The 25,117-nt window shown below is 37.3% G+C and overlaps 1 long non-coding RNA gene across 1 annotated transcript; it reads left to right on the forward strand.

Moving 5' to 3' along the window:
• The first annotated feature begins 797 nt into the window (after positions 1-797).
• Positions 798-1,860, forward strand: LOC149653510 (uncharacterized). Its single transcript, XR_016370902.1, has 3 exons — positions 798-885; positions 959-981; positions 1,053-1,860. It is a non-coding gene; the product is annotated as an uncharacterized LOC149653510 (long non-coding RNA).
• The last annotated feature ends 23,257 nt before the right edge of the window (positions 1,861-25,117 follow it).

The raw sequence follows: 25,117 nt of genomic DNA on the forward strand, positions 1-25,117 counted from the left end.
GGGGCTGAACATAGTCCCAAAAGTGGACCAGGGTGCTCAGCCCTCCATCATCGTCTGCAACGGCTTCAGAGGTGAGGCCGCTGCAGTGTTTTTCATTTCCATAAAAAAATTCAGACATTTTGGCAAAAAAAAGGGAAATTTTCCCATAGGAATAACATGCGAAATGTTTGCTGTGATAGCCAAATGGTCTCGACCATTTTTTGAAGACTATTTATTCGATAGGTCTGAAAACGGTTTTAAATGAAAGGTATAACACGTTTTTGGTGCCTTTCGAATTTTTATTGAAATCAATTAATAATAAGTATTACTTTTTGTACTTTTAAGTACATAATTAAACTTACGACCTTTTATTCTGTTCGACTTACGTGGTTTAATCCTGGCTAAAATCATAGAGAAACGTACTGTTGGACTTACGCTGTTTACCGCTAATAGAACGAAGTTTTTTGTTAAGACAATGCATCGTCCGCTCTGCCTATGGTCGAGCTTAAGGCGATTTTTTCACTTTTCATATAAAAGAAGGGGTTAATTAGTCCTAATTTTATTTTATTCTCGTAAGTTAAATTTTATTAAAATTTATTACAAAAGAATTTAAAGTTTGGATTTATCCGATAAATTTTAAATTCACTGTTTCACTAAGCCTTGGTCAAAAGTTCAAGACAGGCTGATTGTAGACTAGAGACCAATTGGCCGTGTTGCGTTCGTTTTAAGGTGTTTCACCTTGTGCCATCGGCCAACGATGGCCGCTAATTAGGTAATTTGTTTAAATTAAATCAATTTTTGTTGTTTAAAGTAGATTAATGCAAACTACGCACAAGGGTCGTTCCCTGGTTTCTAGACTGGTGCCATCAGCTAACGGTTACCGCTACAAAGATACGTTTTTTACTGGTAAAATAAATGATATATTCAATCACACTATCACTAAACCCTGTCACCAAATCAACCAATATTTTTAATTCAGGTCCTTCCAATCATTTGTACTAGGTAACAATTTAAATATTAATTATTTTGCGCTCATTCTAACGTTACCTAAGAAAACAATAAACAATGGCCAGATTACCAACGATAAACGCTACAGAGATTATATCTGGTGCATGCGGTCAACGGTAACCACTGCGCAGATCATTTTGTTTGTTTAAATTAGTGGTAAAATAATTGATAGATTAAATCACACAATCACTAAACCCTGCTGACAAACCAGTTCTTTATCCCGGCTCTTGCAATCATTTTTATTAGGTAACAGTTACGTTTTTAATTACTATTTATAACCGCTATAATTTAGAATAAAGGTTTTTGTTTAAATTAGATACATTTTTGATGTGTAAAGTAGATTAATTCAAACTACGCAGAAGGGTTCATTCCCTGTCTTCTAGACAAGGGTTACCGCTACGAAGATACGTTTTTTGCTGGCAAAATAAATGATAGATTCAATCACACTATCACTAATTCCTGTCATCAAATCAATATTTTTAATTCAGCCTCTTCCAAGCGCGAAATTACAAATTAAGGCGATGTACAGTGTATTAATTAATTAATATAAATTTTGGATAAATATGTAACACACTATCATTATTAAATTTCTGAAGAGAGGAAAAAAAGGTTGAAATTAATTTTTTTTAAATTTAAAAAGCAAATTTGGCTCAGAAAAAACCCAGCGCCAGAAGCCTGTCTTATAAAATTTTCACAAGATGATTCGTTCAAGAATGTCTAGAATTAAGTCGCATAGAAGTAATAAATATTTCACCTAAGTCAGCTGACTTGGCCAGGCAGGGCATAGCCCACTCGATCCATGCTCACGGACGCTACTCTGCATCTTGCGTAGTGTTACGCGTGATCTAGTGGGCTATGGGCAGGGTAAACAAATACGGGCCTGCCAGGCTGTCTCTTACAAAATAATGATACAGGGCAAATGAACAGTTTAAAAAAAAACCACGGGACCACTAAGAAAATGCAAGGGTAACCTATTCAATCACAACTTTTAAAACAGTTCTCACGCACTCAATAATATACCAAAGGCTTTTTGTTAATAATGTCTTTTATCCAGATTTTAATGATTCATTTATAAAACATTTTAAATCATCGACCCAAAAAATGGGACCCAAATTGAATCGTGGTCGTATAAATGCAGGCGCAAAACCAAAGCACCCTAAAGCGACGTTTAAAATGTCAATCATGATGAAAGATAAAATTTCTTCCTTCGGTTGAATTTAGTCGTTTTAAACAACGTTTTGCCTTATAGTTCGAAAAGAGAAACCTTTAAAAATAACCCGTCCCATATCCATACTCGGATATTTATTCTAATCCTTTTCATTCGAAAACTGTTAATACCACAAAGGATATACAGGGTGTTTCGGAGAAGTCTGGCACAAATTAACAGGCGTGTTCTTCGGGTCAAAAGAAGTCAAAAATGTTCTATGAACTTTTGGGTGAAAGCCCCCCGTTTCAGAGTTATGTACTCTCCAAAGTTGGCCTTAAAACAATGGAATTTTGCCGATATGTGGAACTGGTATTATGCCTTTGGACAAATTGTTTTCTAATTTACCATAAGCTTATGTACGAAGAAATTAACAGCTAGTGAAGTGGTTTAAAGGGCCGCTAACATTATTCGTTCTCGTATTAATAACGTTTTTACAAAAATATTAATCCCAAACAAATTTATTGCACCTTAAACGCCAGTTACTTGTTTAATTAGACTTTTTGTTTTATGTTCCTTCGGTTACAAAACATCAGCATTTACAAAAATTGTTCAAAATGACCTAATTCAACGTTTAAGCAAACTTGCGCGCGTCTTTTAAACGACTCGCGAACACGTTCGAAGATTCCTGGCGTGTTGCGGATGTTATCACACCCATCAATTATTCTTTGTCTTAAGTCCTGGACATCTCGAACTTCACTACGGTACACCAAGTCTTTCAAATGGCCCCACAGGAAAAAATCACATGGGTTGAGATCCGGCGATCTTGCTGGCCAATCAATAGCTCCGCCTCGACCTATCCACCTCAAAGGGAATTCGACATCAAGATGCTGTCTTACTCGAAGGCTAAAGTGTGGCGGTGCCCCATCGTGCATGAACCACATTCTTTGTCGGAGGTCCAACGGTACGTCTTCGAGAAGGTCTGGTAAATTGTCCTGCAAAAATCTCAAGTATGCCTCCCCATTTAACCTTGGTTGCATAAAAAAGGGTCCAATTAACCAATCGCCTACAATTCCGCACCACACGTTCAAACTAAACTGCACCTGATGTGCCCTTACGCGTGTCGCGTGTGGGTTTCTTTGGCTCCACTCGTGCTGGTTGTGCAAATTAATTACACCGCCACGCGAAAAATTGGCTTCGTCAGAGACCAGCAAAATACGTGGAAAGTCCAAGTCTATTACTTGTGCCAAAAACCACTGGCAGAAAGCTACTCTTCTTGGACAGTCACCTTCGTTTAAAGCTTGTACTTTTTGTAAATGGTATGGGTGGAACTGGTGTCCACGAAGGATTTTCCAAACGAGTACATGATTTACACCTAATTGGCGGCCAATGATCCTGGTGCTGGTTGTAGGATCTTCCTCAAAAATAGTTAGTACATTGTCTTCAATGTCCTCGGGTACAATCTGCGGGCGAACTTCAGGGCCTGACGGTTGTAGCTTACCGGTTTCTCTCAAACGTCTGTCAACAGCACTAAACGTTTGCCGATTCGGAACTTGTCGTTCAGGAAAGTGCTCCTGGTACAAGCGCCGAGCTTCAACCCCATTGCCTTGAGCCAATCCGTACATCAGATGCATATCTGAATACTCTGCATTCGTGATGTAGACCATTATTTGTTTTAGAGAAGCTATCAAATTCGCATTTAAAAAGTAAAGCACATTAAATTCGATTTTCCTTTACTCAAGCTTAAGTAGTTGTGATTCTTAAAAAAACATTCCGATTGTTTTATCCAACGCAGCGTAATTTGTTTTTTAATTTCACTACTTAAGCTTGAGTAAAGGTCAATCGAATTTAATGTGCTTTACTTTTTAAATGCGAATTTGGTAGCTTCTCTAAAACAAATAATGGTCTACTTCACGAATGCAGAGTATTCAGATATGCATCTGATGTACGGATTGGCTCAAGGCAATGGGGTTGAAGCTCGGCGCTTGTACCAGGAGCACTTTCCTGAACGACAAGTTCCGAATCGGCAAACGTTTAGTGCTGTTGACAGACGTTTGAGAGAAACCGGTAAGCTACAACCGTCAGGCCCTGAAGTTCGCCCGCAGATTGTACCCGAGGACATTGAAGACAATGTACTAACTATTTTTGAGGAAGATCCTACAACCAGCACCAGGATCATTGGCCGCCAATTAGGTGTAAATCATGTACTCGTTTGGAAAATCCTTCGTGGACACCAGTTCCACCCATACCATTTACAAAAAGTACAAGCTTTAAACGAAGGTGACTGTCCAAGAAGAGTAGCTTTCTGCCAGTGGTTTTTGGCACAAGTAATAGACTTGGACTTTCCACGTATTTTGCTGGTCTCTGACGAAGCCAATTTTTCGCGTGGCGGTGTAATTAATTTGCACAACCAGCACGAGTGGAGCCAAAGAAACCCACACGCGACACGCGTAAGGGCACATCAGGTGCAGTTTAGTTTGAACGTGTGGTGCGGAATTGTAGGCGATTGGTTAATTGGACCCTTTTTTATGCAACCAAGGTTAAATGGGGAGGCATACTTGAGATTTTTGCAGGACAATTTACCAGACCTTCTCGAAGACGTACCGTTGGACCTCCGACAAAGAATGTGGTTCATGCACGATGGGGCACCGCCACACTTTAGCCTTCGAGTAAGACAGCATCTTGATGTCGAATTCCCTTTGAGGTGGATAGGTCGAGGCGGAGCTATTGATTGGCCAGCAAGATCGCCGGATCTCAACCCATGTGATTTTTTCCTGTGGGGCCATTTGAAAGACTTGGTGTACCGTAGTGAAGTTCGAGATGTCCAGGACTTAAGACAAAGAATAATTGATGGGTGTGATAACATCCGCAACACGCCAGGAATCTTCGAACGTGTTCGCGAGTCGTTTAAAAGACGCGCGCAAGTTTGCTTAAACGTTGAAGGAGGTCATTTTGAACAATTTTTGTAAATGCTGATGTTTTGTAACCGAAGGAACATAAAACAAAAAGTCTAATTAAACAAGTAACTGGCGTTTAAGGTGCAATAAATTTGTTTGGGATTATTATTTTTGTAAAAACGTTATTAATACGAGAACGAATAATGTTAGCGGCCCTTTAAACCACTTCACTAGCTGTTAATTTCTTCGTACATAAGCTTATGGTAAATTAGAAAACAATTTGTCCAAAGGCATAATACCAGTTCCACATATCGGCAAAATTCCATTGTTTTAAGGCCAACTTTGGAGAGTACATAACTCTGAAACGGGGGGCTTTCACCCAAAAGTTCATAGAACATTTTTGACTTCTTTTGACCCGAAGAACACGCCTGTTAATTTGTGCCAGACTTCTCCGAAACACCCTGTATAGAATGAATAATCTGTCTTTCGAAAACAACGCAAATGTAATTTTGGTGAAAAAACGAAGATAAGTATTTTTTTTTCAAATAATTGATGTTTTATAATCATGTCTTTAAAGAAAAAGTTTAATATCTGTTACTTCGGTCATTCCATTCTGTTTTCTTATCATTTACTTTTTCAAGTCTTTGTCCACGAAGACATTTTTTATTAATATTTTAATTTCGATCCATATCTGGAATTAAACGAATCTTTGAAATGCTAATGGCCAAGTCAGAAAAACATTCTTGAGAAGTTTTAAGTCGAATAAAATGTTGGTTCACCTGGAGATAATAACTTGGCCGTATTTTAGATCTCACTTCTTTTTACGGCCAAACAACTTGGCATATTTTTACAGAGATGTTTTTGGTGAGATCTCCATAATAATTGGATCTTACAACGAGGAAGTTTCGTGGTATTATGATGAATTTGCTACACGCAGCTCTATATTGCAAAGTGTGACTCAAGTGGTGCCCGAATTGCTTCCCGCAGCTTGGGCAATTTAAAATTGATGTGAGGGAAATAAGTACCCCGTTACTTTAAAATGCAACGAAAAGAAGATTTAGTTATCTGATGCTAAAATAAAACGTAATCCATGTTCGGCGAACGCCTGATAGATGTATTTGAAGTTGGAATATGTTATTTTATAAAGTCACAGATGACTGTGCGTTCAGATGAAACAGGAGCCAAAATAAGTCCGTGAAATCTTTTGTTAAATACGGTTTTACTTTAAAGCTGAAGGCAAAGAAGAAGAGTGAGGCTAATTACTTGACTTACAGAAAATGTAGAAAAAAAAAGCTAAAACTGAAGAAAATAAACAGGTACTGAAAATTAATGGCTAAAACTTCGTTAAAGGTTTTCTTCGATTATGGTAAACAATTAACTTTGGGACTCAAAAAGGATTTTACACCACATAATTCCAGGGAAGTGGAGCAAAAACAAGGAATTTATTTTCACACATATTTACGCATACTCTTGGTACAGAAATTACTGGATAGTTTACAAAAACTGCAACCGCTACTGGTTTAACTCCACTTCTCGGAGGATAATAATGTACGAGAGAGGTCAAAAACTGTGATGTTTGAAACTATTCCAAGCTACACTGTAAAAAATTTTGGTGTCTAAATAGCGTCATAATGGTGTTAAAACAATGAGCACTATTTGTACACCTTAAAATGGTGCTGAAATAGTACGAAAATAGTGCGATATTTTAAAAACACCATTAGCTTAAACCAATTGTGTAGAAATGAGTTTATAAAACATAACTCTTTAAAAGGTTTTCAAATGTTACCTCAATTATATAAATAACCCTATCGAATACCCCATTAAATGGTGCTCAAATGGCAAAGAATTAGTGCGACATTTTTAAACGCCATTCGCTTAAATAAACGGTGTAAAAATGGGTTGAAAAAGCCTCATTCATAAAAAGGCGCAGAAATGATACCGAAACGATATAAAATAACACCTTCGCCCGGCCCATATAAAGGTGTTGAAATAATGCTAAAATATAGTTATGTTTGGAACACCATTCGCTTAAATAGAAGGTGTAAACAAGATGTCCCCGGCCAGATTACGCTTTCGCTGCGCCCTCTAGCGGCTAAAACTGATACGACCCCGGAAATTTTATTTTGCGTTATTCTTTTCTTATTTATTAAAAATCCTTTCGATTATGAACGAAATTAATTTAGTGTGATATTGTTTTCACGTAAACATTAATGATAACTTTGTTTTTAAAACAAATGTTTTAAGAAAACTAATTAAGTACAGTTATTTGTTTTTATATTCGCGTTATATTTTATTGCCGTTTGAAAAACGTATTGATAATTTTGACCAAAGACTTTCCGAGATTATTTTCAGCTTACAATTTTGGATAAACAAAAAGATAATTATAAGTATACGCTATAAAATATTTCTATTCTCGTTTAATTACTCAAATAACCCATGATAACAAATTTTACCAAGCAATTTTTAAGGTTATTTTCAGTTGCAACTTTTGACAAAAACGATAAAAATAATAGGTTTACCTCTTAATATTAACTTATAATAACAGTTATCAATTACTAATCATCACTAATCTTAATAGTTTCTTATATAACTAAAATACAGTGGAGGTTGCAAAGCCACCTAGGTATGGTTCTAGGTACTATTTATAAATTTCAATGCGATTCCGCACGCGAATAAAAAGGGGAAAGGCACCCAGCCAGCAAGGGTCAGACAAATGCTTTTGCAACTCGAAGCGCAAAAGCAAAAACAAAAAATTTAAAGCTTAAATTATCATTTTTGTTCAACAAAAAAAGTTTGTCTTGGACATTTTAAGAAACTAACAATGAGATCGATCTCCATTAGCATTAGCAAGAAAACCCGAGGTGTTGTCAATTTTATATAAAAACAATTTTTATCGGCCAAACCATGATTTTGTGGCGGCCTCCAGCGGATAGAACTGGTATGATTCCGGCTTATTTATTTTTTTGCGTATTTATTTTGTTGTTTATGAAATAGTCTTCCGATTATAAATAAAATCGATCTAGTATGAGATTGATTTTCAATTTAATGAAATAAGTAACAAATTTCTGTCCTATGAACTGGAACAATTAACTTTAAGCTTTTTATTGCAAACCTAACAAAAGTAGGCTGCTAATATACATAACTGGGAACTAAAATTATTCAATGAATGTACGTTTAAACCAATATACAGGCATCGCATAGAGTTAGCCCCCAGTCATGTTGTATTGAAACTTGATGCTATAGAAAATATAACCTAATGTGTAAAAATCATATATCAGCAGGTTTCGTTATCAAAATTGTTAGATTATTTTCTTACTAATTGAAATTAATTAAAAATTAGTAGTTGGGGGCCTGGATGCTCTAATTTATAAAAAAAAATGTATTTGCAGTGTTTGCTCTATTACAAGTATAATGTGTTGTTGATCAGGTAATTTTACTTGCTTTTTATGTTTAACTTCAATCTGGAACAGTGCTGATTTTGTTGTTTTATCTGGATTAATGGTGATGTTCCAGTATATACGTGGGCCTCTTTTTTCTAGTATCTGAAACTTAAAAAGGGTGTCTTTCTCAAGGATCCCAAGCCTTACATGGATTTCTTACTCTAGGTTCCCAAGCCAAATAGGGGTTTCTTTTACTGGGTTCCCAAGCCCACTGTTGATCTTGACAGTTGTACGTAGTGCGATCTGGATATTGTATATCGAGTAGTTTGATCTGGATACTGTAGATCTCGTAGTTTCGTCCGGATACCATAGATCTCGTTATTTGGATACTTAAGTTTATATAATCTTCTCGACACGGAGAGGTAATATTTTGGTTTTCCCAACTTTTTTTTATTTTTGAAAAAGTACATCCCAGTGCAGAGAAGTAAGATGTAACATGTTTCTTCGTAAAGGACTCCCCGGGCCAGGATGGGAAATAAGGAAATTTTTTTAAACTGGACATTAGGCCAGCGACCTCCCACCACTGGCCCGTGTAGGGGCGTGCGCGAGGTACAATGGGAGATTTACGGTGGCGCAGATCGCCCATCATCATTTCCAATCAATCTCACCCAGGTTCAATAAAGGGATGTACCTACTCCCATAGCCCACTCGGTCCGTGCTCACGGAAGCTGCGTCGTGTTGCGCGTGATCGAGTGGGCTATGCTACTCCATAGTCCTCGCGGGGCGCTTCTATGGAGCAATAAAAATGGTATCTGTTTTTAGGAAATCTGGGTCTCCTAGTACATTCTCAAGGACATTAAGAAATAACAACTTTATCAAGTTGCTTACATGTTTGCGGGATCCATACCATTTTATGACGCCACACACTACCGTTAAGTTCCAGTTACATCTGCGAAGTCGAAAAATAAATCTCGACGTGATCATCGTGGTCGAGTGGCGTGGGCCTCTCTCTGCTCGATTCAAGCGTAGGCTTCTGGATCACGCGACTGCAGGCTATAGTGCGATGCGCTTGCAGCCAACAGTTTATCAAAAATTATTAAAATTATGGTATTATTTAAAATGATTTCTACTAACGGGCTTCTATAGCGCGAGTAGCTTGCGTCGTAACGCGCGTTATCGAGTGGGCTATGGCTGTGTGCGAGCTCAAAACGACATGGGTGATGGGGAATAGTAATAACCAAAAATGGGGGTGGAATACTCGGAAATAAAGGAGGGTAGTCTACGTCAGATCTAGGCTATATTTAGCGCCATCATGTCGGCCTAATTTTAAATGCATATGGCAATGTTAATTTAAACGTTTTTGCTCATACATATAATTTACAATTAAAAAAACCAAATTTAATATAGAATTAACAATTAATAATTATTGCTTCGAAATTATTGCTAAAATAGTAGTGTAGGTACGTAGATGACGCAACGGCGTAATTATTATATTACTAATGCTTATTTTTATTGAGATAAGATTATTAATAAAAATAATATTGAACTTTTTTCTTAAGATTAGTGATGAATATTAATTGATTACTCTTATTAGTTATTAAAATTAAGAGTTAATTAAATAAAATATCATTAACATTTATAGGCAAATTTAAACTTGAAATGATAATTTTTCTTTGTCCGAACTTGTTACTGAAATGTGAAAAGAACCTTAGAAAGTGCTTGTGCTTGGTAAAATTTATTATTAGGATTATTTGAGTAATTAAACTTTAATAGAAATATTTTATTGCGAATGCCAATACTTAAAAATCAAATTATCATTTTTGTTTGTCCAAAACTGTAAAGTGCTTAAAGAGAAAAAGAAAGTTTTCAGGCTTTAGCTTATCTAATCCCAACACTCAAATTCCCAAATTATATGTGCAGGTATAGTTAACCTCAAAAACGTGTCTATCTGGAAGCACTTGCAAGTTAATTTAAGTAACTTAAAATATAAACACTTACATAGATGGTAATATCATAAACTTGCTTTGCTACAGAAGTTACCCTGATACACTCTCTAGAGACTACGGTATAAACTTCGTTTGGTTTACAAATCAAATATCTCTTACGATAAAAATGTGTTTAGTTATTATTAGATTTTAGACTTTTCGACGAGTAGAATCCCTAAAATAGTTTTGTAAACCTTCTAATGCTAAAAACGCGACATACTTTACTGCCAATCTACCATTCGCGAATTTCCCGCCAAGAGTTTACAATTCAGAGGCGCTGCGTATACGCGCGCTACCATGGAAACGGCCCACCCCAACTTAACGAGAGGCGAGAGTAACGCGCCCGCCGCTCTAGTAACGAGAGTCACGTGGTCCCCATCCTCTCTATCTCTTTCTCTCTGGCAAAAAAATAGCTAGAGATGGGCCGATACCAGTTTAAACCGATACCGATATGATCCGATACTTGGGTAACCGATACGTACCGATACCGATATTTTACCCGATATATCGATTAAACCGATATCAAACCGATACCGATATGGTATCGGTATCGGCCCATCTCTATAGATGATTCTCGATCCAATTTCGGAACTTGAAACTATAAAACTGGCTTATCATACGAAAAACCCATTTTTGACACTAGTTACGTTATCCAAAAACAGATGAAAAACTGTGCTGTCTCAAAGTTTAGGTCTTATGGCGCCATCTACCCTCAACATAAGTATTCATTTTCTTCAACCGATATATCGGTTAAAGCCAAATATCGGTACCGATACCGATATGACATCGGTATCGGCCCATCTCTAAAAATAGCTAGCCCGTCGAGGGAAGAGTGAGATACTGTTGGTGAAAATCGCAGATAGGTATTAAGCCTCAATAGCTCAGTCTGTAAGGCGTTGTACTCTGGTGCCTGTATGGATACAGACGTGGCGGGTTCAAATCCCGGACGTGCCAAAAAATTAATTCTTCAATAGTGAAAAATTTACGGGATTTCGTATAGATGTCGCGGAAGTTCGTATTTCTAGCGGGAAGTTTGAAATGTAAGTAACTTTATTTATGATGGATTCTCCCAGGTCACATGAAAAATTGGGGGCTGAAAGGGGGGAGAAGGCGCCCAGCCGTAAGGGGTAATTGCAAGGCTTCCACAGTCTATAGACAGCGAAAGCAAAAAGGGCTGGAAAAACCTCATCCTCGAAAAGGTGCACAAATGATATAAAATAACGCCTTCGCAAGGGTCATTAAAGGTGTTGAAAATGGAGTTATGTTTTGAACACCATTCGCTTAAATAGAAGGTGTAAAGAAGGGCTGAAAAAAACCTCATCCTCGTAAAGGTGCGCAATTGATATAAAATAACGCCTTCGCAAGGGTCATAAAAGGTGTTGAAAATGGAGTTATGTTTTCAACACCATTCGCTTAAATAGGTGTAAAAAAGGGCTGAAAAAACCTCATCCTCGAAAAGGTGCGCAATATTTACGTCTTTTCAAGTCCTTATTTCAGTCCATTTCAAGCCTGTAGTATTTACATCAAATCAAACCTCTATTTACACCATTTTTCAAACCCCTATTTACTCCATTTCAAGGCCCAATTTACACCATTGCAAAATCCTATTTACATCATTACAAACCTCTATTTGCACCATTGCAAATCCCTATTTACCCCCTTTTCAAGTCCTTATTGACCCCATATCACCCCATTTACTGGAATAATTATTGTCGTGTTCAGTGGGACTTCACTATCTTTCCTATTGTGTATGTACAGTCTGTTAGAAAAGTCTTTGCCCGTTGATTTTTTTTCAGAACATTTTGAATAATTCAAAAACCGTTGATCACAGAGAATTGATATTTGACAATAAAATACATATTTTAGTTCCCCATCAAATGAGACCAAATTTGAAGTCGTAGGTCCAAGCACGTGCTAAAAATCGTCTCGAAAATCTGAAAATGTTCAACTTTTTAAATATTAGTTTTTGGAGAAAATAAATGTGATTTTCGTTATCAGGGGGGTCAATTTATATTTAGAAAGTGTCTTCAATTTCCTTGTATCTCTAACATTTCGCAAGATATTTCAATTTCTTTAAATTTATAAAATTGAGAACCCTCTAAGTTCCACAAAAAGTGAAAATGAAAACCGTTTACCCAGATATCTATAACATCCCATATAGGGTATTTCTATCTAACTTTTTGTTGATATGACGAATTAGTAAGTTCCAGCTAACTTGGAACTTTTCATTATGTTTAAAGGGATACATAAATGTTCTGAATTTTAAGAATAACCAGAACGGTCCATCTACTCAAGCCAAATATAACCCGTAAGGTGAAGGTTCAAAGTCGGTATTTTCTTAAGTAGCTGTGATCTTATATTTGAAAAGGTAGTTTGTTTATTAGTTTATTTAGTCTTTATGCACAGTCACGGTTAGTTACCCAATTTGACCACTAACAATAGAGGATGACTTCACATGTGGATTAGCTGAGGCTGGGTCTACGATGTCTAGTTATTCACTCTCTTAGGGACGTCCAATTATTGACCCGCAACATATTAGTTTTATGAATAAACCCTGGTTAAGCATTGTTTGAAATCCTTGCACACCACACTAACTTATTCATAGAAAGAATGTTTAAATTTACGATTGCGGTGACGTTCAATTTCTGAATGCCTTGGGTCATGAGTGAAAACAGTATTTTCAAATGATCTTTGGTATGAAATTTCGGGCTTTTCTATTGCCAGGCCTATCGTAACATTGTTAGTACGACAGCAGTTACCACAAATACAAGTGGATTTTTAGTTCGGAGTCTTAAATTTACTTCGAAACGGTATACGGACTAAATACCCTCAAGACCGAAACCCCAGGTCATAATCCTGATTATTGAAAAAAAAAAATATAAAACACCCCTCCTTAGACAAAATCCCCGGTCGTTTTCCACCATTCTCAAGGCAAAATCCCCCGGTCATTTTCACCCATCCTAGAAGAAAGTAACCCCCCCTCCCATTCTCTAGGCAAAATCTCGCGGTCATTTTCCCTCATCATAGAAGAAAGTAAAGCCCCCCCCCATTCTCAAGGCAAAGTCCCTCGGTCATTTTCCCTCATCCTAGAAGAAAGTAAAGCCCCCCATTCTCAAGGCAAAATCCCTCGGTCATTTTCCCTCATCCTAGAAGAAAGTAAAGCCTCCCATTCTCAAGGCAAAATCCCCCGGTCATTTTCCCTCATCCTAGAAGAGAGTAAAGCCCCCCATTCTCAAGGCAAAATCCCCTGGTCATTTTCCCTCATCCTAGAAGAGAGTAAAGCCCCCCCCCATTCTCAAGGCAAAATCCCCTGGTCATTTTCCCTCAACCTAGAAGAAAGTAAAGCCTCCCATTCTCAAGGCAAAATCCCCCGGTCATTTTCCCTCATCCTAAAAGAAAGTAAAGCCTCCCATTCTCAAGGCAAAATCCCCCGGTCATTTTCACCCATCCTAGAAGAAAGTAACCCCCACTCCCATTCTCAAGGCAAAATCCCCCGGTCATTTTCCCTCATCCTAGAAGAAAGTAAAGCCCCCCATTCTCAAGGCAAAATCCCCCGGTCATTTTCCCTCATCCTAGAAGAAAGTAACCCTCCCATTCTCAAGGCAAAATCCTCTGGTCCGTTTCGCCTATCCTAGAAGAGAGTAAAGCCCGCCCCCATTCTCAAGGCAAAATCCCCTGGTCAGTTTCCCTCATCCTAGAAGAAATTAAAGCCCCCCATTAGTAGTATAACACCACATTTCGTACCTCCGTAGGTGTAGAATAATTTGATTGTGCTATCATTGAACAACAACATTCCGAGTAAATCTCGAATTGATAAGAAACTGCCTTTAGGAATAACAACTACCGTTTCCATAATTTTAGAGTCAGTGGACCAAATTCTTATAGATCTTTCTCCCCTCACATTTTTCCAGGTTCTTGGATAAGTTATTTCCGTCAATCCAACTTCGTAAGGGCCGTTAAGTTTTACTACTTCTGGAAGATACGTCCTAAATTTACTCGTAGTATTGTTGGGATAGTATTTTGTCGATGAATCGGATGGTAAAGTGATATAGAAACTCATTGTAAGTCTATTTCCTGCACCCAACTGTCAAATTGAGGTCCGTATCCACTCCAACGCACCAGCAATTCTACGGTATTATCAGCTTTCTTTCGCTTTTTTAGCACTTTTTCAATTTTGAACGCGCAAGTATCGAGATCCTTTCCTACCTTTTGTACTTTCTCTTTGTTTTTTACAAACCCAAAATGGGTTCCGAATTTAACGCCTCCAGTTTATATACCGGTGGTTGTCTCGGTATTTGCTTAATCACTCGAAATAATTCTTCCGAAAAATTAGGGACGTATCCTTTCTCGAAAAGCCCTTTGTTTTTGCTTATTCTGACAATGTCTCCGATTTCAAAATCGTACTTTACCGGGGGACTGAAGTCAATATCGCCGTATAAGTTCTTCCAAATTATTTTGGAATTTTGAGGTGTTACTTCGATAGGCTTACATTTAATTGAACGATGGTAACTGTTATTATAAGCACTAACTAATTTGGGAAGTACATCGACTAACGTATAAGTATTTTTCGCAGTAAAGTATCGATACATCCTTGATTTAAACGATCTGATAAATCGCTCGACAATGCTGGCTTTCACTTCCGATTTTATCGCGAAAAACTCAGATTCCTCGTGATTTTAACTCAGCTTGAACGGCTTTACACACAAACTCATTCCCATGGTCACTCTGTAAACGCCTTGGTTTCCATTCACCATCCAGTGTCTTTTTCAACGCCTTTACTATATTGTCTCCTTTCTTATCTTTCACCGGTTCAACGAAAGCGTGTTTGCTAAAAATATCTATACAAGCAAGTATATATCGATAGCCTTTGTTTTGTTTGGAAAGTTTCTGGAGGTCAATGAGGTCGGCTTGCCATTGATCGTCTATACCGTACGCGATGGTCTTATTTCGATTATATCGCCACCTGGTATTTTTATGTAGAGTATAGGTATCTTGCTTCTGTAAAAATTCCTTGACGTTTTTTGGCGTCAATTTGAGACCCTTCTCTTTAGCTGAACGATACAATCCGCAAATACCAACGTACCCACCTGAGTCAGATACGTCGTAATAAATATTTTCTAGCTTATCCATAAATGGTACTATTTCCGGATGTGCGTGTCGCATAGTACAATATTAAGAAATCGAAAACTTCGATTATTACGAAACATAATATTATAAAGACGCCGGTTAATATTTTTGGATTTTTTGAAAAGGATTCAAATAATCTGGACATGATACCTTCCGCTACAACTTCTGTACAACCATCCATTTTGAGATATGAAACGGAAATAAACGCTCATAACTCGCGATAAACGTTTTATTTGTAATTAAAATCAAATCGTCACCCATTGATTAAGTTTGGGTGATGTCGCGTTAAACAATGATGATTTCAATACACGCGCTCTGGTAGGGTTTTTTATAAATTTTTTCGGTACATGGTTGTTTTGCAATATTTCGTTGAAGCTATTGTAACCGGCTGGGTCCGTATTTGGTTTTGTTTTTCTAACAGCATCGTAAATTAAATCGATCACGTTTGATCCGGGAACGACCCTTCCCCCAATTTCCATTTCTACAAGTTCATTCCACGAAATGAATTTCAATGTCCAAGTGTACAACGATATCGCGTCAGTGAGCATGCTCGGTGGCATAGACGTTGCAATTTCTTCGTACCAGGTTTTTTTTAACCGATGTCTATTGTTTTTCAACTGGTTTACGATTAGATGCTATGTGTCGCTGTAAAGTTTCATTGTATAAAGTTAATTTCTCCGATTCGGATATATGAGGGTTGTCGAGGATAGTTTTCATTTCTTTATCCAAGGACGGTATTTCCGATTCTAGAGCGACATCTTCGGTGGTAGCATTCTTCATTCGACGTAAATCGTCTTCGGACACCAATACGATTTTCCGAGCCATTATTTATTAATGGCACGGTTTATGGCAGAGCCAGCGACTGAACTAACGATTGAAAGTAACGGTGCAAGTAAAAGATGTAAAAAACCCCCTTTCTGAACTAAAATCTGTTTTCTCTTAGCGAGAGGGAGTTTTGTACAAAGTTTATACAACACTTTACGGTGTTTCTTCAACTGACTCTTTTGGCCATCTGTTAGTTGAATGTTACCAGTTCTTTGTCAACAATGAGAAATCAATGTAATCACCACATTATACGTAACGAAAATGGAATGTCACCAGCAATGCTCTGGCACAGAAATCGTATGGACTACTACCGACAAACAGTTGAAAACAATACTTACTTTGAAGATCCTTTGGGATATGGAGTTGAAGGCGATCTAACAGATCCAATTGAAACAAATAATAATGTTGTTGTTCCAGAGATACAACAATATCTGATACCGAATGATCTAGAAAACTACGACCTTCTTTTGGAAGACGGGAATCATGGTATTAACCATTATGTTTATGTCATCAGCATTTTAGTTGCAACCCAAAATAACTAACAGGTAATTCCACCTGCAATGGACTGACAATGAACCAAATTCCAATCGATATTTTGTAAACGTTTTACAATTATATATTATTCATTTTACAGGGTGTATCTGAAATGGACGTAGGAGCGGAAGTATTTGGGTTCCTGGGGCCAATATAAGACGAATCTGTTCTATGACATTTTGTCGTACGCTAACCCATTTGGAAGTTACTTGAACCTAACACTTGCTAGTTGCTAAAATCACAGCATGTTGACTTCGTCTAAAACAGTAGGAATTAAGTTCAAGATATGATGATTATTGCAAATTAGTGGTTGCCAGCTAAAAGAAAAAAGCCTCATAGCCATAGAGTTTATCGTAAATTTTTAAGGAGTAGAAAGTTGTACAGTTGGTGACTCATAAAGGAACATCAATGTAAAACAACATGTTACGATTTAGTGTGTTGAAACAACTGACCGATACTAACGGTAAACTGACAGCGATAAGTAGCGCAATCAAATAAGAAACACCGACATTTTGCTCCATTCTTCAAACAATCGAAAGGTTGCATTTAGTTTAAAGATTAGGTTAATGTTACAACTTATCGAAATCGGTATTCGTGAATAAATGTTAGTGGGCGAATGTTTGGGATGGGATGTTGGGCAACGCCTGTTAAAACTGAGCAGTAAAATGCATAATTTGCCAAATTTAACCCTTATAAAAATCAACAAACAATGATGAAACCTAAATGTTGAAAATGAATTAAACCCTTATAAAAATCAACAAATACTGATGAAACCTAAATGTTGAAAATGAATTAAAACTTTTTATGGTTCAAAGTAACCAAAAAAGGGAACATTCCTTTCTCCAAAAAATTACAGTGAGGGAGTAATGGCATTTTTCTTGGTGGCTTACCCGAAACTTCACCCGTACCAAATTAGGTATGCTATGTGAATAGCGTACTTAGGAGTGGGCTTCATAAAAACCTAGCATTCCTTCTCAAGGTCACACACTACTAACTTGTTCAAGAAAGGGTTGAAAGGCTCGTGATTGGCCTACACTGATTACGAGGTACCACCAAAAGTAATAGCAGAGAAAAAATTTTAAGAAGAAATTTTCGTTCTTCACCTCGGAACCGAACGGATGACCGCAAATAAAACTAAAGAAAATTTGAGAAAAAACCAAAAGTGGAGGGTTAACTTAAAACTTAGAAAAAACTTCGCAAATAAACGATTAAACCTTAGTAAATTTGCAGACCACCCTAAAACTTTACTAACTGGTAGCAATCTGCCAGCGTTGAGAACGACAGGAGACATACGTGCAATGCAAGATGCAATGTAATGTACCCATAAGGAAATGTACATTCTTACTCATTAGAATAATTCTATGAAAATTGATAATAAAAACGGTAAAAAAAGTACTTCTTTTAAAGGTTCAAAGTGTTTTAAAGCATGTAAAAAATAATTTACTAGTTAAATGGAAGCAAGACGTCGCCGGATATGTAGTCTTGTACACAAACAAAAAAGAACGCATTTACAACCTTTCTATTGTTTGAAGAATGAAGCAAAATGTCGGTGTTCCTTATTAGTTTCCGCTAGTTATCGCTGTCAGTTTCCCGTTAGTATCGGTCAGTTGTTTCAACAAACTAATCGTAACATGTTGTTTTACAATGATGTTCGTTATGAGTCACCAACTGTACAACTTTCTACTCCTTAAAAATGTACTCTATGGCTATGAGGCTTTTATTGTTTTAGCTGGCAACCACTAATTTGCAATAATTATCCTATCTTGAACTTAATTCCTACTGTTTTAGACGAAGTCAACATGCTGTGATTTATGCAAACTAGCAAGGGCTAGGTTCAAGTAACTTCCAAATGGGTTGGCGTACGACAAAATGTCATAGAACAGTTTCGCCTTATATTGGCTCCAGGAACCCAAATACTTCCGCTCCTACGTCCATTTCAGATACACCCTGTATATCTAGTTCAAGTAAAAATTGAAGAATGTTAGCTCAGAATAGTGTTATAGCACATTTTTACATATACATGAAGAAGTCAAATCTTTGAAATTAATTACTTGCAAATCTTTTTTCGGAAAGAAATTCTTAATATTTAGGCAACAAAGTATCAAGAAATATGTAGAATACTTTAATGTAGTAAAATTTATTTTTATTGACCTTTATGCAAGAATTTCAGTCCATTCAATTTGGAACTAATGCGGTTTTTTTTGGTTTAAAGAAAAAAATAATTCAAATAAAGCGTTTTAAGACAAATGTGCACTATGGCTTTATTATTAATCTTACCGAAAACCAGTAAAAATTATCTTAACATATTTTAACTAAAAATATTTTGTCCTTAAAGGGAGGGTGAAGCAAATAAAGTGACTTATTATCTAGTTTGCTATTTATTATTATACTTTACGGCTTAGTGCAACATTTAGAAAAATCTCCGAATTATTTTAAAAATCAAAATCTATTTAGATTTCACCTTTCTAGTCCAGGGAATCTAGACATTAACCTTGAATAAATTAGGAGAAAGCTGAATTTTCGCACAATGCTAGTATATGATGACCTCATCAAAATACCAAAAGTCCCCAGTAATCCGAGTGGTGCTTCCCCCGTTTCATCCCCCCTTATATCAAATTTGTCTTGTCTGGCTCTTTTGACATCTATTCACAAACGTTTCTCAGAATGCTGAAATATGGCTCATTCGTTAGAGAAAGAGCCATACTACATTTAATTATAGTACGCCAAACACCTATCTTTAATCACAATCAAATTAATTAAGTCAAAATAAAAAAACTTAAAAACTTAACCCTAACATTTACAGTTTAACTGAGTTTTTCAAATTAAAAATTTTAATTATATTTTTTTCTTATTATCATCGTTTAGAGCTGGTTGTAAGCTTTAAAATAGTATTATTGTACATTATAATTACTTTAGCGAAAATTAGCTGAAAAATTAATTAAGGATTCTTTCTCCCTGAAAGGGGTGTTGCCAGTTGCCACGGTATCTGTCTGTATGGAACTCAAGGAAGAAGACAATTCTTTGGGTCCTTGCCCGTTTCGCCTTCTTTCAAAACCAAAAATTAAGAATTTAATACTATATGATTGAAATCATAATGATTTTTAACCAACTCAAACAAGTGAAATGAGGTTTAGCATTTAAAGTTCTTTTATCACTTTTATTGAAACAAATTTACGATAAAAGTTTCGTCAATTTACAACAAATCACAATCTTCTTCATCAGCAGCAAAACTTATTTCCAGTTTGTTTGTGCATGAAGTACCATTACATTTGCCACACATCGACGTACAAAGTAATCCACTCTTACGACATCCATAGGATGAACGACATCTTGTTTTGCAATTGCACGAAATCAAGTTAAGAAGTTCGTTAGGAGCTAATTGTTTTAGGCAAGTAACTGGCTGCAGAATGCCGTTTTTTAATTCAAAGCCCCATTCGGTTGGATTTAGCTTTCGACCATTCCAATTCTGAACTTGCAGATATGATCTAAGTGAATGTTGACGAGCTGAAGCGGACGTAGCGTGTAGAGTTGCGAGGTCAAATTTTGCTTTAACGGATAATTTTGCTGTTGCCCTTGTGTAACTATAATATTGGCTCTCGTCAAGACTAGAATGTTTTTGCATGCCGTACATATTTAGCAAAAACGTTTCGCCAATGGTAGCAATTTCTTCTTTAGAAACGTCAGCTTGGTTGATGACTTATGCAGAACGCATTAGGTCTGCATTGTTTTTTATTAGTTGGTATCCTTTAATTTTTCCCTTCCTATATAAAGCTGACGTTGTATCGCAGCCCGTTATTGCATGAACAAAAAGCAAACTTTTTCTAACATTATCTAAACCAAGAACGAGTTCAGAAATATTAGAGGCTTCGAATCGTTTGGCAAAAGTGCTAGCAACATTACCAAAATATCGGTGTCTTGGCCAACCACAATTACAGTATCAATTTTAAGTTTTTCTAGGGCTTTGGAGGCAATTTGATATTCGGCATCATCATGCGCAATCACCACGGCTATACCAACAGCTAAAAATCTGGGGGACCGTGCATTTCATTTCAGGGTTAAATCGTATCTCTGGGGACGTCTTTTTCGACAATCGTCGTATGTGTTCAATATCTTTGGTGGTTGGCTCGTTAGGGTAGCCGTCGAATACGACAGTGCAATTTTACCGTAGAGATATGTAACATGTTTCACATAGGTTTCAAGTAGGTATTCATATTTGGCTGGCTTTGGCCAAACTACGCTGTGAAGTAGGTGACCACCATCCAATACTAATGTTGCATCCCTTGTTAAACTGTTTTCTGGGACAATTCCACTAGAGAAAGCTTTCAAAAGAGATGACTTTGTGCCTTTTCGAATTGATACATCGTCAAATAAAGCAGGGGGTCGGGGTGCTAGTTCATACGCGAAATAGGACTTGAGTTTTAAAGGACTGTTGCAAACACAAATTACTCGGTTAAAGAGTTGCTGCGAGTTAATAGTGACTATTTCGTTTCTTATCTTGACTCCCGATTTTACGTGGCCCAGTGTTTTCACCATGTCTTTTCTGTGCAATTTAAGATCATGAAAATTTGCTCCAATAGCCTTTTCCAGGTTTCCTATTCCAACTTCTAAAGCCGTATCACAGGTAACCGTGTGATCGGCAACCAGACCGGTAGAAAGGCAAACCAAATCTCCAGATAGTTGGCGAAACGGCGGATGATCAGTCAATCATTCTTGAAACGTTGAAATGTCCGAAAGGTCCCGGCTTTTCCTACTATCTCGTAATTCTACGTGTTGCTCAGAATATGTTGTTGAAGTTCCGGTAAACGTTTGAAAAGCTTCACTGATGTTTAGAAATGCTGGCGCGCATAGAACCCACTTCTCCAAGGTGTTCTCCGTTATTCCTCTACCATGCGTTAATCCTCCAACTGCCTTTAGCGAGCGCATTAATGACTGCTTGATACACATGTCTGTCCAAGTGCCCGAACAGAACTTCTCGGTACGCCTTACGGTGAAAAATACATTTTTAGTGAAGTCATTGAATTCAAGATCGGATAGTTTGGTTTTTAGCTCATGCATCATTTGAACGTATAAATGGGCGGACTTGGCGTAAGGCAAAATGGCCAGCAGCGTGAAAAAACGGAAGCATTTCCGTGACAGTCTCTAGGTGAATGTCCCAACTACCGGTACGTTCGGCAAATATAAATTTTTGTACTAGATCAACGCACTGGATATACTGAATCCATAGCTTGGACGTACGACTTTCCTTTTTTTATCTTCGAGAATGTTTTGAAGTCTCTTCCTAGCGCAATTAAAAGATACGTTTTCCGCCACATTTTTTAGAGAAATCTCCATTTTCACCGCTTTATCGTAAATTTCGGTCATGTTGTAAAGCAAATCGTGTACTTCAGGCGACTCCTTAACGAGAACTTTTACAAGAGCAGCCTGAGTCATAAGATGAGCTCGCAGAGCCCGGTAATAGGCATGCCCTGAAAGCATGTGATGGACGGATGAAGAACCATAAACAGTTTGCCACAGCTCTTCAATACCACTTCCTTCCATTATCCGTCCAATTGAACCCATGAACGACATCAAAAGATGAAAGCCCCCAAGCCGTACCACTATTTTTGAAATATCGTTGTTTTTTTCCTCAGCAGCTACCATCTCTGTCGCTTTTAGGAACAAAGGTTGGTCAAAAGTGACTCTACATGCTTTGTTTCTATATTTGCATTGTTGGGCGGCAAAGCTCAGAGCTGAGTAAATACTCGACGGATTTCCGGGATCAACATTGATAAATGGTAAAGCGATTACGTTGGTTGTCTCAAAATTTGTTTCTTGTGCTACAACTGTGTGCAGAAATCCCATCCAACGTGGTAAACTAGTTTGGTCGCATGCAAATCCACTCAGCCATAAAACGTTTAAAGGAGCTAATGCGTCCAGTGAAAAGGAGCCAAGATCTTTCATGAAAACATTTTTAGGCCAAAATTAGCTGGTCTCCTGTAGTTTAACAAAGGAATTCGTGCGGATTGGGCGGTTGAGAATGCGCTTTTCTGTCGAGGTAACGCAATCGTGGCTTCCACTGATCTACTGGGAGTGACGCATTTAATTCCACCCATGGCGTCCAACGTATTGCGTCCATCAAGAATGCTTATGTTAACGTCAGCATTATGAAAAACATATTGGACAAATGCATCATCGCTTTCGTTAGGTATTCCAGAATTAATCAACGACTGCTGATAATTTTCTCCTTCACTATAAGAAGCGCACATACCCAGCGAATTTAATATTTCTACCAGGTGTTTCGAACCATAGCGACGGATTAAATATATTGTTAGACTTGTATGAATAGGCGACAGAAATGACCTAGGTCTCACGGCTGAAATTATGGAGTGGTTTATGACTTTTCGTTTTCGAATTATATCGGGTGATTCATTTCGTCTCCTTTTGGTTAAATTAGAGGTGAAAAGTTCCAATGTCTCTGGTACAATATTTTTTCCACCTTCAGAAATTTCTTCAATACTTGGGTAGAAAGTTCGATCGTACACCATTTTTTGAATGTCTTCACGTATTATTGAGGCTGCAGTTGCGACGATTCTCTTACGTTCAGACAACATGTCACTTTTTCTCTCTGCATACCAGCTATTACAGATAAGTTTTTCAACAGTATCAGATAAACAAACTATAGTCTTTTTACCCTTCCCTTCCGTAAAAACCACATTCTTGAAGTGCGAAGAAATTCTTTGCTTTAGCCATCTATCACTATATATATTGTCGTCATCTCCATTTGCCGTTGAAAAACCTCGCAAAATATCTTGTAATTCGGATAAAGAAAACTGACTGTCGACATTATTTTCCATATAATCAAACAAATTTTCCAGAGCCTTCGATTTTGACTCGCATTCAGGGTGCCCTGGTGCACGTTCTCTAATTTTCTTGGAAAACTTGACGTAGCATTGGTGATGGTATCTTGCTTCAGCAGCTACAAGATCTAATTCTCCCAGTACCCTACGTTTGACCTTTTCACCCCATTCGTCGGCACGATTTTGGGCATAAAGTAGAATTTAGCCCATAAACGATCTTTGTCAGGCGTTGAAAATTCATGTCCCGCAGCGCCGGCGCGAAAAAGGCGCGCAAAATTACAAATGACAACAGTATTTTACAATGAGAGGGGATCCTTATTTAATTTTTCAGATAATTTTCGCTAAAGTAATTATAATGTACAATAATAAAATTTTAAAGCTTACAACCAGCTCTAAACGATGATAATAAGAAAAAAGTATAATTAAAATTTCTAATTTGAAAAACTCAGTTAAACTGTAAAGGGTTAAGTTTTTAAGTTTTTTTATTTTGACTTAATTAATTTGATTGTGATTAAAGATAGGTGTCTGGCGTACTATAATTAAATGTAGTATGGCTCTTTCTCTAACGAATGAGCCATATTTCAGCATTCTGAGAAACGTTTGTGAATAGATATGTCAAAAGAGCCAGACAAGACAAATTTGATATAAGGGGGGATGAAAAGGGGGAAGCACCACTCGGATTACTGGGGACTTTTGGTATTTTGATGAAGTCATCATATACTAGCATTGTGCGAAAATTCAGCTTTCTCCTAATTTATTCAAGGTTTGGCCTTTTTCGTGCCTAGATTTCCTGGAGTATATTGTAGTTATCCCGACGAAAGGGTTTAAGGTGTCGTTAAAGGTCGTACCGAACAAACTTTCCTTTAAGAGCAATTTCAAAATGGCGGCGTATATTCTTCAGCGTGAGATTTTGTGTTTAGCAATAATTGCGGATGAGCTAGCGCCTCGGAATGTAAGACGTCAAAGAGTCATGAGAGATCGAGCACAAGCGTTTGAAATGGACGATCTAGGTTTAAAAGGGTTTTTAGGATAAAAAAGCGTTGGCTTTTAATTTGTGTTATAGACTAGAGAAGCGACTAGCCGGACAAAATTCCCTGTCAATTCCATGAATATTAAGATAATATATGTTAGATTATGCACTTTAAATCATTGTTAACGTCACTATAATTATACACGTAGATTTTAAAAGCGTTGCGGTTTTACGCCGTTGGTTCGTATCAACTAGCCATAGGGCAAGATTTATTTCTTCGCGTTAGCCAGTCTACGGTAAGCCGTTGCGTCTCAAAGGTCAGCCTAGCTATTGTCGAGACTTTTACGCCCGAGGCAATACAATTTCCAGTAACCGATGAGCAAATCGTGGCTAACAAGATTGGGTAACGAGAATTCTTTTAATTGAGAGAGT

The sequence above is a fragment of the Phalangium opilio genome, unplaced genomic scaffold (genome assembly GCF_054372755.1).
Source record: "Phalangium opilio isolate 3A_F unplaced genomic scaffold, DU_Popi_V2 ptg000082l_1, whole genome shotgun sequence".
In the NCBI taxonomy this organism is placed as follows: Eukaryota; Metazoa; Arthropoda; class Arachnida; order Opiliones; family Phalangiidae; genus Phalangium; species Phalangium opilio.